This window comes from Thermobia domestica, chromosome 7, assembly GCF_964235325.1.
Source record: "Thermobia domestica chromosome 7, izTheDome1.hap1.1, whole genome shotgun sequence".
Taxonomy (NCBI): Eukaryota; Metazoa; Arthropoda; class Insecta; order Zygentoma; family Lepismatidae; genus Thermobia; species Thermobia domestica.
The window spans coordinates 159,454,030-159,472,015 of record NC_137460.1 but is presented as its reverse complement, the minus strand read 5'-3'; positions in this window follow the sequence as shown (position 1 = coordinate 159,472,015).

Here is a 17,986-nt window from a genome sequence, read left to right as displayed (position 1 = left end):
CAATTCTTGCAAAGGTTGTTACGGAGTGAGCCCCAATGAAATGCAGTGCCGTGCCGTGGAAAATCAGCGCCCCCGTACATATGATTGAGATCACTAGACCAGCCGCGAAGCGCCACTAAGAAAATTTTCAAAAATTTACCCTGTTTTCCTTGATTTTGAGCATTTTTATCGAGGATCTTATAAAATAGAGGATCTGCCCTTACAACAAAATCTTGAAGCCATACGTCACAGTTTCGCCACCCTACTCTGCCCACTCCGCCCAGTAGGATCGCAAAGTTTTGAGCCAACAATCATGGCGGAAACGAAAGTAGCCAATCAAACGATGGTGGAAACGAGAGTAGCCAATCAGACATACCGATGCTCGGTTGCTTTTGGCCTCATCGATTTAATAGGATGACGATACATATGGGCAGATCCTCTATTTATAACATCCTTGACTTTTATTACTTTTTCCTTCTTTCCTTTTTTCCTCCCGAAGTTTGCACTTCCTTACTTCGGCGCTCGCTCCCCTCACGGTACGGCACTTATAAAATGCCACTTAATATATTTTTCCAAGCACTTATCAGTGTTTGCGTATATCAAATAAATACCATCTGTATTCTTACGGTAAGAAAACACAATTTTCTTGATGCACATCATAGGTGTCTCTGCAGCCGATACCTGTTTTTATTTAGCATATGCATGCATACATACATACGTATATACAGGGAGTCTCAAAAGTCCCTTACCACCTCTATTAAAATCCAAATGGATGTACTTTCAGCAAATTTGATGTGGTAGGTGAACTTGAGGGTTAGGGGGACACTTTCTGGCGTAGGTTACGCGGACGGCCGCCATCTTGCGGCGGCCATCTTGAATTTTAACTTTTTTTTATTACAAACGCTACGTGGGTCATGTGATACATGGCCATAGGCTAGAATTTCACCAAAAAACCGAATCTGAAGTCAAAATGCATTTATCTTTATGTGGTAAAAAGTTATCCACAATTGAAGTTGTGAATTTGACTGCGTTTCTTTTATGTTGCAGGGTGTGAATCATGCCGTTAACGAGGGACGAACGCATCCGGATCATAAAAATATGGGGCGGGAGGAGTGCCCGCGCAGTGACTGCCTATTTCAATGCACGCCATCCACAACGAGCACCTGTATCGCATGTTGTAGTGCCACGGTTATTGACCAAATTCGAGGAAACGGGAACAGTTGTGGATAGACCCAGTAGTGGAAGGCCAAGGACAGCCACGTACGAAGAAACACCTACTGCCGTGCTGGCCTCATTTTTGAAGTCGCCGCAGCGAAGCACACGTCGTTTAGCAATGCAGTGTGCGGTGAGTCACAGTTCAGTGCACAGGGTGCACCAAAGGTATGTGGCATCCATATAAGATGCAATTGCAGCAACATTTGTCGGAGGACGATCCCGATCGTCGTATCCAGTTTTGCGAGTGGGCTATTGAGGGTAAATCCGCAGTTCGCTATGCAGATACTTTTTTCGGATGAAGCCCATTTCTACGTAAATGGTGAAGTCAATAGGCAAAACATGCGCTATTAGTCCCGTGACAACCCCGCTTGGACAGATCCCTCGAAAATGACCGGTGCAGGGAAAACTATGGTATGGGCAGGCATATGGGGAACAAAGATCGTCGGTCCGTTTTTCATTCCAGGAACGTTAAATTCAGACCGATACCTTGCATTGTTGCAGAAAAACATAATGCCGGCTCTGATGTCCGAGGATGGTACCTTCCCCAGGTTCTTCCAACAAGATATCTTGCACCTCCCTATTATGGCATCCAGGCGCGTCAGTTCCTGGATGAACAATTCCCTGGGACGTGGATTGGTCGACGTGGACCAGTGGAATGGCCTGCCCGATCACCAGACTTAACCCCCCTCGACTTCTACCTGTGGGGACATGTGAAGGCTATGGTGTATGCTGTGAAAATTCGTGATGTTCGCCATCTGGAACAACATATCATGGCTGCCTGTGAACAAATATCCCCAGCAATCTTAATATATGTCCATAGCAATTGGGAGAAGCGTCTGAACATGTGCATTGCCCAGCATGGACATGTTGAGCACATTATGTATTACGAAAGTCACACCTGCAATTGTGGATAACTGTTTACCACATAAAGATAAATGCATTTTGACTTCAGATTTGGTTTTCTGGTGAAATTCTAGCCTATGGTCATGTATCACATGACCCACGTAGCGTTTGTAGTAAAAAAGTTAAACTCAAGATGGCGGTCGTCCGCATAACCTACGCCAGAAAGTGTCCCCCTAACCCTCAAGTTCAACTACCACATCAAATTCGCTGAAAGCACTGGCGGATCCACGTGGGGGGGGCGGAGGGGGCGACCGCCCCCCCCCAAAGGTCTTCTACTTTCAGCATGTATCGTTCGGAAATACAACTATTGTCTTTTCCCGGCCGATCCAATCTGCGTAACAAGCCTAGTAGAGTTTAATCAAAATGTGTGGTACTTAATGGTACTTAATATAGACATATTTGAATTGTGAAGACTTCTTTCTCTAGTTCCTTGAGACGGTTACCATAAGCCGCAAACGAGAGAGAATGATTCATACGTTGAACGAACAGCTGTAGGAAGAAGGAAAGACGGCTCACTCTGTGAACTAAAATTTAAATTTTAAAATTGTGTTCTAGAAAAAATAAATGTGGGGATGGAATTCAAAACCTGAAACTTCAATTACCTTTACCTTGAATAAAGAGAAATGGAGAATATTCAGCGCTCCTTATTGTAAAGCTCTCTAAATCTGAGACGAGACTTTTAGGTTGGTTGATTGATTGATATGTATTTACGTCGTTCGTCAAAAGTAATGCTTTACAGAACGGGAACTAGAGTTTAAAGTTGAATCTGAACTACTGTAGTACGTTCGATGTCCACTCACCGGGTATCAAACCACAGAACCTCATGCACCAAAGATCAAAGGTACTCTCGCTAGATACTATATCAACAAAGAACTGTGACTTTTGAGGTTCAACATGGAAACATTCATTGTGACTTTTAATGGTATTTCATCTTTTCTTGGGAAATAATACAAGCTACAAGCCGTTATTGTAATCTTATATATAAAAGAGAACGCACAAATCCTTTGTTCCCTCATCACGCTAATACGGCTGAACCAATTTCTTTTATTTTTGGGGGGTTATTAGGATTTGGACCCTAGATGGTTTTTATCATATCACTTTAATTTTTAATTACCAGTGTCTTGAGATAATTGACCATTCAAGTGTCCATAACGTACAAATCCTTTGTTAGTTCATCATAGGTAAAAATAAACGTATTTATATGCAACCCGCATGACCGTGTCACTCGGCGGGTTAACATAAATGACAGGCGATATAATGTTAACATTTACTGCAATCTACTATGGTTTTTATCATATCACTTGAAAGCGAAAACTTCCGGGATGACCGCAGCGAAGCGGGGCGGGTTAACATAAATGACAGGCGATATAATGTTAAGATTTACTGCAATCTTCTATGGTTTTTATCATATCACTTGAAAGCGAAAAAGTAAAAATTATCTAAGTAACAAAGTTTATTGCGTTCCGGGGTGACCGCAGCGAAGCGGGGTGAACGCTGCTAGTCATATATAAAAGAAGTCGTCCTGATCTTCGCACAGGCCAAACCGCTTAAAGCTAGAAACTTGAAATTCGGCCAGTAGATAGGATTTGTGATCTAGGATACCACTAAGGAAGGATTTTTGGGAAATTCAAAGAAAGGAAGTGGAAAGGGGTGGAAATTTTTTTAATAAGATGGTGATCTCTCCAAATCCCTTAAGGTTAGAGACTTGAAATTTGGATTTGGATTTCTCATTTAAAGTAATTTGACACACATTTAAACATTTTTTGATATTTTAGTAAAATGGGAAAAGAGGTGGAAAGAAAAGGGGGCGGGGATTGCAATTATTACAATAACATATCTAAGACTATTTGAAGGTTAGAAACATGGAATTTGGTATATGGACTTCTCACGTAAAATAATTCAATACGTATCTCAGCGTTTTTGTATTCTTCTTCTTCTTCTTCTTCTTCTTCTTCTTCTTCTTCTTCTTCTTATTATTATTATTATTATTATTATTATTATTATTATTATTATTATTATTATTATTATTATTATAAGATGCTTATATCTCATAATCACTTACGGTTAGATATATGAAAGTTGCTAGTTTGATTATTCATTTAAAATAATGAAACATGGATTTGAGCATTTTTTGCCACTTAACGTAGAAGGGCAAAAGCAGAGGTGAGGGTTTACTAAAATGTTTGTGAAGTGTTTGAATTTCGTGACAGCGTTTTAGCTCAATCCAATTCTATATGAAAGACACAGAAGGGAGAACGCGAAATATTGTGCCACAGTACCACGTAGAACCATTTGCTATATTGTGCGAAGCCGTATTCCGAACAAATTGGGGGACTGGGAGGGAAATCCCACCTAAGCGAAGGCTACTACAATATACTTTTATTGTTGTTATAAGCATAACTATAATTATACATGTTTCTAAATGCTGCTTTTAAGAAATTACCTAATAGAGCCAATTTCAAACCCCCTGTTCCTAATCTGGTCTAATGCGTTTTTTTTCTTTACATACTCAATTATACCACTGCAAAAGCGGAGTATTTGGGCAAAATATCCTATACGGTGCTCATGGTCCCGGGTTCGATTCCCGGTGAGGGTACATTTTAACGAAAAAGGTGGTTCGAATTCCACTATAATCAGTAAGTGCACGTCTTCTTTAGCCGTCATGTCATTACCGTGGAACGTTAAACTCGAGCAACAAATCAAAATACCCTATGTACAGAGTTCTATACTTTTGCAATAATGTCCTATATTTGTCTTCTTGCTCTCTCCTGTTTAAGTACAAAATTCCTGTATGTACCAGGAATTGAATTCCTTACACATTCATCTTTAAATACATCAATTGAGTACAGTTGGGAGCTTTTCTTGAGAAATGAACAATTCCATGAGTGTCAAAGTTTATCAGTCAGTGACTCTCCAACTCCTCGTGAATCCTGGGTTCTATACCAATCATAGAAATGTTTTATTCACCTTTGATACATCAGAAGATTTTGGAACGATTTATATAGCCGCAATCTTAACGCGCACTTAAGAAAATATCAACAATGTTGACAAACTGAAATCATGGTAAAAAACGCAACGTAACGGAAATTCAACATCTTGCCCTCAGGAAAGTTATTCGCATAGCGCCAGAGATCAAAGATAATGTCCCTCTCAGAGAGGCACTGGAAAAAATATCATGGATACGTATCTACGACCGGAACATACCCTCTCATTCTATTGGATACTGAAATTGATAGATTTATGTCAAGCTTCATGTTTTCTTGCGATCACTTTAGTAAAACAAAGTGAAGCTATATTTATATACACAGAGGAGAAATGGGACAGGCTTCGTGGCAGATAACAGATGACAGGATAAATACCATCGTCAATATAGCACTTTCTTTTGTGTAAGTAGTGTCCAATATAGCGCATCTGATAAATCGCGGTGACTAACTGTGAAGTGAATCATGATAACGCCAAGCCTCCGAAACGGAAGTGCGTATTTAATTTAAATCTAGAGAAAGAATATAATTTCATTTTTTTTTTAAAAAACTTACAAATTCGGGTCATAAAATATAATCTGGGAATCAAGTTTACAGCCCCCTCCAGCCCTGGATTCATATGTGTCCCATTTTTGCAAATTGAAATTCTGGTCACTTTGAGGCTATGCTCATCTTCCAGGAAGCGAACCGCCCCCTCCAAATGATTCTTCTGGATCCGCTATTGGCTGAAAGTACATCCATTTGGATTTTAATAAGGGTGGTAAGGGACTTTTGAGACACCTTGTATGTATATTAGGGTGGTTCAATATTTTTTTCGAATTTCACCTGCGGTACACCTAACATTTATTACGCGACTGAAAATAGTTACTCTGGTAAAATTTTAATTTTTTACAATTTTTAAAGGTTGCGCAAGGCGATTGAAATTTTGAATACTCTTAGTATATACAACACACTGTTATACATATACATATATATTGTTATATACATATACATATATATATATATATATATATATATATATATATATATATATATATATATATATATATATATATATATATATATATATATATATATATATATATTACACGCAATATTGCTCATTGTATTTGCATTATTAAAACTTTGTGAAATTTATTTATTTACTCTATTTTTACGCTTCACTTTCAAATATGAGTTTACTTAGGTAGGGTATTGTTGAACAATATGGATATTACTTCCTGTGTTCCGCAACAGCTTGAAATAGGTACTGTTTCTGTTCCTCGTCCTTTGTCATAATACCGTTATACTCTTGTCTGAGGCCAGTTTCGTGTTCTGCGTGATCATTAACTATAAAGGTAATCAAGAAAGTTCTGTCGCTTTTTGTGGAGGCCTGTGTTCAATTGGCCCTCACACCATGAGTTAAATGCGAATGGAGATAAGGCGAAGGTCAGTTGTTGGTTTGGGTATATCTAACACACTAACTGGTTGTGGTAGTTCATTTACACCGTGAACGTGCGTAAGGACAGAGTTAACATATGACCTCCACATAGCGTCATAAGAGCCTGTAATCTGTACTAGTTCAAACTGGGGTAAAACGCCGTTGCAGCAAGGCGGAAGATATCCCAGGCCTTTGGTGATTAAACAAGTTTAAGAATGGTGACGAAACACTCGAACACGCACCACGGGGTGGAAGACCAATACATGTACAAAATAAAGATCTTCAGCAGTAATTGAGGCGAACAGTGACTAGACATATGAGGAACTGGGACTACAATACAGTGTGAGTGGAGAAATCATTTTACAGCACCTCCATCATCTTGGGAAGCACTACAAGTTGGATCGATGGGTCCCAAATAAGTTGGATCCGGGCCAGAAAACAACGCAAGCAGAGACGTGTTTCTTTACTGTCTTGTCTGAGCACTAGCGGATCCAGAAGGATCGTTTGGAGGGGGCGATTCGCTTCCTGGAGGATGAGTGTAGAATCAAGGTGACCATAATTTGTTTGCAAGAATGGGACGCTAATGAATCCGGGGCTGAAGGGGGGGGTTAACATGATCCCAGATTTCATTTGGGATCCGAATTTGCAACTTTTTTTAAAAAAAAAATGAAAGTGTATTCTTTCCGTAGATTTAAATTAAATATGCACTTCCGTTTTGGAGGCGTGACGGTGTCATGATTCACTTCACAGATAGTATCCGCCATATATCAGATGCGCTGTCTTGCACAGTACTTGTACAAAACAAAATACTATATTGACGATGGCATTCATTTTAACGAAAGAATGTACAATTTGCTCTAATAATTTATATTTTGAATAACAATTGCGGGACAACAGTTGAAAAAAAGGACCGGTTTACGCAAAAATAGATAACGGTATACATGCATACACAAAATGTTAACAAATTAGAAAAGACATTATGATATATCTATGCATTTCTCGGTAGCTTAAAAATAATACAATAATTAATTATAAAGTGATGTTCAGTAGTATATAGTACACAGTGTTCCAAGTGGGCCAAAACATAGTCAAGCAATCTTTACATATTGCATTCATTTCTATTTATATCAGGATATAATTCAGCAGATTGAAAATTTAAAAGAAAAAATATAATTCAAATTGAACTCCAAGGATGTATTAGTGGTACCGTGAATATTCCCCTTGGCGATTGCCCGAACATGATTTTCGTGGTTTTTCTCCGAAATAAAAATGTTATGGTTTCTCCCTTAAAAGAACTAGCCTGCTCACTCAAGAGCACAGATCAAGTACAGGAGAATGAAATGGATACACTTTCTAATGCATAATATTAATCATCACTGCATTTAAACACTATTGAACTACTAACAGGAACCCAGAGCGACGGTTTGAGGTCAAACTATAGCAGTAACATATAAAGAAATGAATTGTGAATATAAATCATATATAAATATATTGCAGTACTCCTTAACCATATAAATTACTAGTTACCGGTACTACGAAGGAAAGTGCATAATTTATTCAATTAAATACTCCAAATAATGTAATAACAAAAATATCAATACTAAGTGTTCTCTTATAAAAACTCAACAGAAATTTTGTCAATCTAGTGCGAAATGTGTATACGTTTTACATGAATTAAAATATTAATTAAAATTATATGGAATCACAATATAAGCCATTATAATGCATAAATAGTAAACAAAAAAAAAATTCTCTGGAAGATTAGCAAAACCTACAATAAAACAGTGTTGGGTAAGTTACTTGTAAAAATGTAATGCGTTACAAGTTACTTTACTTTCTCTTAAAATGTAACGCGTTACTTGCCTCAAAAAAGTAACTGTTACTTTACTTCGAAAGTAACGCGTTACTAACGCGTTACTTTTAGATCCGAAACTTTGAATATATGAAAAAATCTTATTAATTCATTTTTCCGTACGACTATTACTACCGCTATTATTATTATTATTATTATTATTATTATTATTATTATTATTATTATTATTATTATTATTATTATTATTATTATTATTGTAGCAACACTGTGTATAAACATGAATGATAGGCGGTTTATATCTGAATACTAAAAAAGTAGTTGATTGCCAACCTCGGTAGCCGTGAAATCTAGGAATCAAGGACATTGTTCACGAGCTTCTGAATTTGGGTTGAGAGTCTAGGTTGAGAATTCGGGTTCGAGCCAAACATTGTTAGGAGTTCATAGGACACTGGCCAAATATCTTCAAAACTGCTCGGCCCGGGTTTAGAATTGTCAAGGACTCGAGCAGCTCGGCTCACAGCTCATTCACTATCGACCCAAACCGAGAAGTGAGCCGAGCCAACAACTCACCCAACGGACTCGGCTAGAGCCTTTCGCTCAGTTGAGTCGAACCGAGCAGATGGGTCATCCCAACCAAGCCAGCTCGAGCCGATGGTTCACCCCAAGCGAGCCGGCTCGAGTCATCGGCTCAGTTAAGCCGAGCCGAGCTATGCTTGTTTTAAAAAATCTCTTGTAGTCTCGCTATCGAGACGAGATGAGATGCGAGCAGTTTCCCCTCTCGTGAGCAACACTAACAGTATTCCATATTACTGCTTAGCTTACATTTCTCATGGCTTTCACTTTCCAGTGTAATCAGGCCATGATTTCAAAACGAGTTAAAACGAGCGAGCCATTTATAAAACTCGACTCGACTCGAAACTCAACGCCAAAAACAGTGAATGGGCTCGGAAATCGACTCGAGAATATCGACTTGAATTCGAGTTGAGTTTTAGCTTGACTCGTGCCCGTCCCTATGAGTTAGAAAAAATTGCTTATTATTATTCTGCTAAACTAATTATATAATAATAGCAATGTTGTTATGTAAAATTAAAAATAAATATAGAGAAACATTACACTACAACTGACAAAATGAGAACACATGAACTGGGAGTGAATCAAAACTTGCCAATAACTCTAAAATCGATACATGCTTTTTAAAGCGTTATTCCAAACTCTATAATCAGCGGGACTTTAGAATACGCAAACTGATCTAAAATAACTCTAATATTACATACCATCAACATTACATCAATAAAGTAGACCTGCTCATCAGAACACAGTTTATTCATATTAACCCCTTACTGTATGTCGTTAATTATGGTACTCTAGTTGTTGATAAATATTTCCCGCCGGGGAACCACTTTACTTTCAAATTCTGTTCACCATCATCTTCAGCTTTTAAGAAAAAGTATTCTTTCAAATGTTCGAGCGATAAAATATTTTTGTTCTCCATCTTTATAAAAACAACGTCAATCAAAGTAAAATAGACTACCATTGCACTCGTAGTTCACTCACTGAATGTATTGATTTGGAGCTGTCAAAATCTTCCAGGTGCTTGCAATCAGTACATGTGATTTTCCTAAGGCTGTCCTCATCTTCCAAAAACAGCAAGTGGCACTATATTTTGTTATATAAATAAACAAATCAAATTGTATCTATGAATGTATTTGCAAGGCTACCAACATAAAGTTCGTAAGGCGAAACGGGAAAATGCACATCGAGATTTCCCGTTCCGTCTTACATTAAGATGAAAAGTGATAACAGGTTTTTATGCAAATTTCATTGCTAGAGGTCATAAGGCGAAACGGGAAAAGGTGAACATTGTTCCATTCTGAGAAATTCACTTCACAGGAAAGAAACATTTGTTTCCGATATATATATATATATATATATATATATATATATATATATATATATATATATATATATTGTAGTTACTCATCCGAAATGTAACGCGTTACTAGGAAACGTTACTTAAAAAGCAACGCGTTACAAGTAACGCGTTACTTGCGTTACGTTACTTCCCAACACTGCAATAAAATGAACGAAAGATCAGAAATGTAAAACCAAAATTATTTCCGTTCATTACTGCGCACAAACCATGCTTCTTTTACATACCGACTGGTGATATTATTTGACAATATCAGATATTTCAAAAATGCAAATTAAAATTTAATATTGAAAAATTTCACCGTTAAACGAAATTACAGTGGAGAATAAAATACGTATAACTTAGTTTTCTTTCATCTCAGATATAATATGAATCCCTTTTGGCCTAATGGCTAACACGCTTACCTTTGGTGCGCGTGGTCCTGGGTTCGATTCCCGGTGGGATTACAGTTAAACGAAAAAATGTGGTTCGGATTCCATTATAATCAGTAGGTCACGTCTCCTTTACCCGTCTTGGTACAACGGTGGGACGTTAAACAAAGCAAATATCATATGCATAATATATGACTGTTTATTAAAATATACTATATATACACATTTGTTTACGATTGCTGTGCCCTTTTGTTTCATTTAAAAATTTAGAAAAGCAAATTCAAAACCTTTTTTTTTTGAGTTCGTTCATCTTTTTTGATTTTGAAAATGAAATGAAATCTTTGAGTTTTACGTCCCACGGTTATGCCGGTTAGGCTAAAGCAGACGGTGATGATGAGTAATGAATGAAATGGTGGAATGAAGAAAGTGGGAGGAAACGGGAGAACCCCGAGAAAACCCACGCACACGGTGTTTGTCCAACACAAAGTTCACTTGGTAGGGGCTGGGATCGAACCCGGGACCCCAAACACCAGAGGTGAACGCTCTACCACTGAACCACCGCGGCCCCGTTTTTTTGATTTTGTTTGCGATTCAGATACATCCAAGGAGTTCAACTGTAGACTCAGACTCAATAGAGTAATCTGTAAACGTCTCCATTTTTGACCTTGAAAGTACTTATACTCTATGTATACACAACTCCAAAAGTGCATTACCACCTGCAATTCTCCTTTTCCTGCAATAGCAGGCAACCCAAAAAGCTCGGCGGTTGGGTTGGTTCCGAATTCGAAAGGCGTTGGACCAAACCTCAATTCTCTTAAAAATATATCAGTGTGGCAAACTGAAAAATAAGGAAATAAAACAAATTGTTAAGAATGACAATTTTATTATCGTAACGGAGTTGGATGACATCAAAAGTTACAAAATGATCTTACTTAAGCACCTCAGAAAAGATGAATGGCAAAAGACATATCAGAAAAAAACATTTCTCTCCTATTCCCCCCACAAAAAAAAAAGAATTTTAAAAAAGAAAAAGTTACATAAAGGAAAGCTTTAATATAAAAGCCTCACCCAAAATTTTGAAAACTGACACGCGAAAGGCAAGAATAACTGAACCGAAGTGAATAAAATTGTGCACAGATATTGCAGACGTAAAATGGCTTCTTATTTTCCATTCGCCATTCTGAAAAAAAACGGTAGGGTGGGGCACGCACCCCCTCCAAACCCTTGATCACGAGATATAAAAAATGCTAGTAACAGTATGTCAGATGTGTATAAAGGACATGAAGAATTGTAACGAAACCTTTTCTATGGACAACTCGCAAAAAATAAAGGAATACGAGTTTTTACTGTTCTGCGGAAAACAGTTTTAGGGGGCAAAAGCCCCCACGAAAAATTTTGAAATTTGACGCCCGAAAGGTAAGAAGTGAACCGAACTGAATTAAATTCTGCACAGATATTATAAACAAAAAATGATTGAATACGGGTTTCTTATTTTCCTTTAAAAAACGGCGGGGTAGGGCACGGACCTCTCCAAACATTTGATCACGAAATACCAAAAGTGCTAGTAACAATATGTGAGATGTGTGTAAAGAACATGAAAAATTGCAACGAAACTTAGTGTATGGATAATATACAAAAAACATACGGATACTGTTGTTTTTTATTTTCTGCGTAAAAATGGTTTTACGGGGAAAAGCACCCACCCAAAATTTTGAAAGTTGACGAACGAAAAGCAAAGTCAAGTGAATCGAAATGAATGAACTTGTGCACACATATTGTAGGCGTAAAATGAGTGAATACGGTTTTCGTATTTTCCTGAAAAAAACTGTTGGAAAGGGCACGGACCCTTCCAAACTTTTGATCACGAAATATCAAAAAGTACTAGTAACAGTATGTGAGGTGTCTGTAAAGGAAATGAAGAATTGCAACGAAACATTTTGTATGGAAAATAACCATAAAATAAATCAATACGAGATTCTTATTTCCTGCGGAAAAACTGTTTTAGGGGTCAAAAGCTCCCACCCAAAATTTCGAAAGTTGACACCCGAAAGACAAGAAGAAATGAGCCGAAGTGAATGAAATTTGCATAAGTACTGCAGACGTAAAATGAGGATAAGGGTTTCGTATTTTCCTAGAGAAAACAGTTAGGTGGGGCGCCGACCCCTGCAAACGTTTGATAACGAAAAATCAAAAATACTATTAATAGTATGTGAGATGTGTGTAAGGAAATGAAGACTTTCAACGAAATTTTTTGTAAATACGGGTTTTTCATTTTTACGGAAAAACGGTTTTATGGAGCAAAAGACCCCATCCCAAAATTTTGAAATTTGGCGCCAAAAGGGAAGAAAAAGTGAACCGAAGTGAATAAAGTTTTGCGCAAATATTATAGACATAAAATAAGCGTATACGGGTTTCGCATTTACCTAAAAAAACGGTTAAGTGTGGCACGGACTCCTCCGAATCTTTGATCACGAAATTTCATGAACGCTAGTAACAGTATGTCAGATGTCTGTAAAGGACATGAAGAATTGCAACGAAACATTGTGTACGGAGAATACGCAAAAAGAAAATGAATACTTGTTTCTCATTTTATGCGGAAAAATTATTTTGCGGGCAAAAGAACCCACCCCAAAATTTTGAAAGTTGACGCCCGAAAGGTAAGAAGAATTGAGCCGAAGTGAACGAAATTGTGCACATATATTGTATGAGGGAGTACGGGTTTCGTATTTTCCTTGAGAAGACAGAAGCGTGGGGCGCCGACCCCTCCAAACCTTTGATCACCAAATATCAAAAGTGCAAGTAACAGTATCTGAGATATATGTAAAGGACATGAAGAATTGCAACATATCTTTTTGTATGGACAATACGCAAAAAATAAAGGAATACGGGTTTTTTATTTTCTGCGGAAAGACTGTTTTATGGGGCAAAAGAACCCACCCCAAAATTTTAAATTTGAAGCTGGAAAGGTCAGAACAAGTGAACCGAAGTGAGTGAAATATTGCACAGATATTGAAGGCTTAAAACGAGGGAATACGGGTTTCGTATTTTCCTGGAAAAATGGCTTGGGTGAGGCACGGACTCCTTCAAACATTTTGATCACGAAATATCAAAAGTACTAGTAACAGTATTTGAGATGTATGTAAAGGACAAGAAGAATAGCAACATAACTTTTTGTATGGACAATACGCAAAAAATAAAGGAATATGTGTTTCTAATATTCTGCGTAAAAACGGTTTTAGGGGACAAAATACCCTATCCAAAATTTTGAAAGTTGACGCCTGAAAGGTAAAAAGACATTAGCTGAAGTGAATGAAATTCTGCACAGATATTACAGACGTAAAATGAGGATATAAGTTTCGTATTTTCCTGAAGAAAAATGTTGGGTGAGGCGCCGACCCCTCCAAACCTTTGATCACGGAATATCAAATGCGCTAGTATGTCAGATGTGTGTAGAGAACATGAAGAATTGCAACGAAACATGAGTATGGAAAATAACCAAAAAATAAATGAATACTGGTTTCTTATTTTCAGCAGAAAACTGTTTTAGGGGTCAAAATCTCCCACCCAAAATTTTGAAGTTGACAGCCGAAAGAAAAGAAGAAATGGGCCGAATTGAATGAAATTTGGACAGATATTGCAGACGTAAAATGAGGATACGGGTTTCGTATTTTCCTAGGGAAAACAGTCGGGTGGGGCGCCTACCCCTCCAAACGTTTGATAACGAAAAATCAAAAGTGCTACTAACAGTATGTCAGATGTGTGTATAGGACATGAAGAACTGCGCCAAAACTTTTGTATGAATAATGCGCTGAAAACAAAGGAATACGTGTTTTTTATTTTTGCGGAAAAACGGTTTTATGGGGCAAAAGAACCCATCCCAAAGTTTTGAAATTTGACGCCAAAAAGTAAGAAAAAGTAAACGGAAGTGAATGAAACTTTGCACAAATATTGTAGACATAAAACGAGGGAATACGAGTTTCGTATTTACCTAAAAAAAAGCGGTTAGTTGGGGCCCGGACTCTTCTGAACCTTTGATCACGAAATATCAAGAGTGCTATTAATAGATTGTCAGGTGTGTGTGAAGCCCACCAAGAATTCCAAAGAAACTTTCTGTATGGACAATACGCAAAAAATAAAGGAATACGTTTTTTATTTTCTGCGGAGAAACAGTTGTAGAGGGCAAAAGAGCCCATCCAAAGTTTTGAAAGTTGATGCCCGAAAGGCAAGAAGAAATGAGGCGAAATGAATTAATTTGTGCACAGATATTGTAGACATAAAATGAGGGAATACGAGTTTCGTATTTTCCTGGGGATAACGGAAGCGTGGGGCTCCGATCTCTCCAAACCTTTGATCACGAAGTATGCCAGTATGTCATATGTGCTAGTATGTCAGATGTGTGTAAAGGACATGACGAATTGCAACACAACTTTTTGTATGGACAATACGCAAAAAATAAAGGAATACGGTTTTTTTTATGGTCTGCGGGAAAACGGTTTTAGGCGGCAAGAGACCCACCCAAAATTTTAAAAGTTGACGCCCGAAAGACGGCAAGAAGTGGACTAAATTGAATCAAATATTGCACAGATATTGTAAGTTTAAGTTGAGAGCATACGGGTTTCGTATTTTCCTGAGAAAAACGGTTAGAGGGCAGGGACCCCACCAAACCTTTGATCACGAAATATAAAAAAATGCTGTTAACAGTATGTCATATGTGTGTAAAGATCACGAAGAATTCCAATGAAACTTTTTGTATGGACAAATACGCAAAAAAATAAAGGAATACTTTTTTTATTTTCTGCAGAAACCAGTTTTAGGGGGCGAAAGAACCCACACCAAAGGTTTGAAAGTTGACGCCCGAAAGGTAAGAAGAAGTGAACCGAAGTGAACGAAATATTGCACAGATATTGTAGGTTTTAATTGAGGGCATACGGGTTTCGTATTTTCCTGAGAAAAACGGTTAGGGGGCAGAGACCCCTCCAAACCTTTGATCACGAAATATAAAAAATGCTGGTAACAGTATGTCATATGTGTGTAAAGGCCACGACGAATTCCAACGAAACTTTTTGTATGGACAAATACACAAACAATAAAGGAATACTTTTTTTCTTTTCTGCGGAAAGACGGTTTTATGGGGCAAAAGAACCCACCCCAAACTTTTGAAAGTTGATTCCCGAGAGGTCCATGTTGTCTCAAAGGTCGAAGGCATTCTTTATTGCTATTTTGAGGCAAAAATTTTCTAAGTCCAGCTTCGGGTATATTCGGGGAAAAGTAAACCAGGTTCGAAGCTCGGGGCAAATCTTTGCAATCGGGAGAAATTTTGCAGATGTGTTTTTCTTCTTTTAAATATAATAAGACTTGTTATTAATTGTATAAAAAAGCAACATTGATTGAAATACTTAATAATACAATATTTCGAAACTTTGTATTAATATCAGCACATGCTTGTTTGTCATTTAGCTCTCCATACGTAATGAAACATTTAGATACGTAAACAAATCTTTCCATATGTGAAAGAATGCAGAAAATTAAGACATAGAACACAATTCTCGCCTAAGTACTAAAATAAAAGTCAAAATAGAACAAAAACAGCGTTTGCACTGGGTATGAATCAGAGCCCTGCAGGGGCTGGGCGTGTCCTGTTCGACCCGGACACAAATGCTATAGGGCCGAACCGGGTGCATGTATTTCCGGGCCGAGCCACACAAAGGCGGGTTGGAAACTAATGTTGTCATTTTTTTCCTTAAATGTCCTCCACTACCCCTGACTTTGCCGTGTTCGTACGGTCTTACTGTCAGTCTATGTTAATCGTAGTGTGTTTGAGAAACTGACTCTTTATTCAAGACTGCTAAGTACTTTAATACTACTAATATTACTACTTCTATTACTACTACTTCTATTATTACTACTACGACCACAGTTAATACTACTATAACTGCTACGATTTCGCGTCAGAGTTGACATGTCTGGTGGTACAGAATTTACCTTCTAAGTTCAGTATTTTATAACAAGACGTTTTAAACAGGGTGAAATATTCCTATTTTCATTTTCCAACCATTTTTGAACATACATCGACTTTTGCGAGGTGAAAAAGGAAGATACGACAGAAGGAACACAAAATTATTGTAAAAGCATTATCATCAATATTTTGCATTCCAAAATACGAAATGTTTCTTAAAAAGACATAACTTTAAAAGAAATATCTTCTAAAATGAAAGAACAAATCATGGCATTTTAGGCGTGTGCGTAACAGTAATATACAAAATAAATAAATAAATATTACAATACTTTTGAGGGTCTAGATCATTTAGATTATATATCGGTATTCCAAAGGTAAACAAATGAAATGTTTTTTTTTACTTTTGACTGAAAACGTGATTTTGAATTTTATATATATCTATATCTATATCTATCTATCTATATCTATATATATCTATATATATCTATATCTATATCTATATATCTATATCTATCTATCTATCTATCTATCTATCTATATATATATATATATATATATATATATATATATATATATATATATATATATATATATATACAGACTGTTCCATAATTCGTTTAATTTTCTACAGCACTGGGAGAAGATGAAGTTTTCAAACCATTAATATAAAATTTGGCACTCTTATTGAGAAATATCTGAATTTTTCGAATTTTTAGGGGAAATAGGAGAAAATTGCTGTTTAGCCCCCCTTTTGGGAGTGTAAACACAGAAGTTCATTTTCCTTATGGGAGATTCAATGTTAAATTTTGGAAGCAGTTTTTTTTCGTAAAGATCTTGGGGCAAATGAGTTGTATTTGTTACGAAATGCAAAAACACTCATTCACAAAGCTAGTAAAGCCGTCTCAAACATTATTTTGGGAAGCCCCCCTTTCGGGGGGCAAGGGACGTAAAAAGATGGTGGGTGATGTGTTATCAAAATCCCAAAATTTATTTTCGGAGTGCCAGTAAACGTCAGATTAATCACGAATGTCACAGAATCAATGCTCCTTACATGTAAGAGTGACTGATAATGGGGCTACAGCCCCGTTTCAAAAGTAAGAAAATCACCATAAATATCCTTAGTAGGGACATACGAGAAGAAGTAATTTTTTGTTAATTAATGTTAAATTTGGCGTTATTGTAGCAAAAGGGTATGCATTTTTGAAATCTGGAATGCTATTTTGGTAACGCACCGCCTTAGGGGGCACAGGGGACGAAGCATTAGATGATGTATCTTTATAAAAATTCAAAATTTTGTTCCGGAAATGCCAGTGAGCGTCAGATTTTCACAAATGTCACAGAATTAATATTCTAATGTTCCTTGCATGTGCCAGTAACTTATGTGGGGCTATAGCCCCCTTTCAAAAATAAAAATATCA